Here is a 1,789-nt window from a genome sequence, read left to right as displayed (position 1 = left end):
GAATGAGTAATAGGCAGAGTGAGATTGTATGGCAGAGTCTGCATGGTGTGTTACCAGTACGAGAGTTTCAGCGTGTGAGAGGCTTGGTGAGGAGTGAGAGATGTCCGAGAGAGGGGTGCGGGGGTTGTGAGAGTGTAATGCATGTTTTCTGGAACTGTGACTATGCGCAGAATGTACTGCGGAGACTCGGCACATTGTGCAGGGAGATAACGGGAGCCACTTTTATCAATTATGAGTTAGTTATGTTCGGGTTAGGTGTGAGTGATTGTGTGAAGCAGAGACTGCTGTGGCTCTTCTTGGCGTGTGTGAAGGAAGTGTTGTGGGATGTGAGGAATGTGTATGTGTTTAAGCGGAAGGATCTGAGTGTTAGGGACAGCGTGCGAATGGTGTTGGGGAAATTGTATTTTATTTATTTGTGGGACAAAAGCAAAGGGGGGGTGGATGCGGAGGGGATGTGGAAAGTCAAAAAATGGATTCAGTTGGTTAATTTGTCATGAGTTTAACATGTTTTTAAGTTGTATTTGATGTGATGAACTGTTTTATGATGTGTAAATAAAGCCGTTCTGGTTTTTCAAAAAAAAAAAAAAAATCTGTTCTTATCAGTTTAATATCTGATACGTCCCCTATCTGGGGACCATATATTAAATGGATTTTTAGAACAGGGAGCTGGAAAAAGAGCTTGCTCTGTCCACTCCACGCATTGACCTGGTATTGCAGTACCTCCAGGACCGGTGCACCCCCTTTCCTACAACCGTTTCCAAAAGCAGAAAAACAACACCGACGAGCAAGAGGTGCAGCGCAGCTGTGGCGGCGGCTGCTGCTACCACCACCACCCAAGCACTTTGATTGACACTCAGCCCGTCTGCTCGCAACATTGTATCCACTGAGCAGCTGCGTCTGCCAGAGTGTGCACAGCACAGGTACAACTGGAAGCAAAACAACACACACACCAGTTCATATGGCAGCCGCACTCTATAGTTCGTACCTACCGCTGCGCTAATAGCCAAGTTGGAAACATCGGGCAGGCACAGCGTATCCTGGCAGCCTGCGTCTGTATGCTCCACGTATTCGGGTCATGGGTGTATGTGCAGGGGGCCCGGAGCCCTAGGGGGCCCATAAAGTCTCTCTTCCCCACATTGTAAACCAATGCTATCAATGAAGCTTTATAGTTTGGGGGCCCAGTTCCAGACTTTGTACTGGGGCCCCGCAGCTTCAAGTTACACCTCCGGATCAGGATAATGCTAGGCCATTCCAACCAGCCTGTGTGTGTGACCTGCAGTCGCTGGTAGTCGAAAAGCGGCCGGCCCCGGATGCGCGCTTCAGAGTGGACAGACAGCAGCGGACCCCCAATCACACAGGCCCAAGGCTTGCTATGTAGCACGGAATACCTCATTGGACTGCAGCACTCCACGCGGGCTGAGATACACGCTCCACGTGGGATGGGCAGTATTCGTCCATGAAGATCCAGGCCAACGTTTAGAGATGGAGCAACACTCGGGGAGCAAAGAACTCCAACGAACGGACGTCTACTTTACAAGGATGTATTGCTTTATTCAATGCATGGACACAGAAACAGTTCAACCGCTCGATTACAGACCGCAGTCAATACAGTAAAGAAAGAAATGTGTCTGTTTAATGTAAACTTGCATGGAGCTCGTTTGTCAGCCACTGACTGACTGAATGCTGAAACGTGGTCTAACGTTACATGCACCACCAGGGATAAGGCCTTGCCTATAAGCATTCCCCAGCTGGCAAAAACGGAACCTCCCTGCCTATTCCTCACCATGGA

General features: G+C 49.2%; 1 pseudogene; it reads left to right on the top strand.

Moving 5' to 3' along the window:
- The first annotated feature begins 563 nt into the window (after positions 1-563).
- Positions 564-742, top strand: LOC136573917 (U2 spliceosomal RNA; annotated as a pseudogene).
- The last annotated feature ends 1,047 nt before the right edge of the window (positions 743-1,789 follow it).

The sequence above is a fragment of the Eleutherodactylus coqui genome, chromosome 7 (genome assembly GCF_035609145.1).
Source record: "Eleutherodactylus coqui strain aEleCoq1 chromosome 7, aEleCoq1.hap1, whole genome shotgun sequence".
NCBI classification, from domain to species: domain Eukaryota; kingdom Metazoa; phylum Chordata; class Amphibia; order Anura; family Eleutherodactylidae; genus Eleutherodactylus; species Eleutherodactylus coqui.
This window is presented reverse-complemented; position numbering and strand designations above follow the sequence as displayed.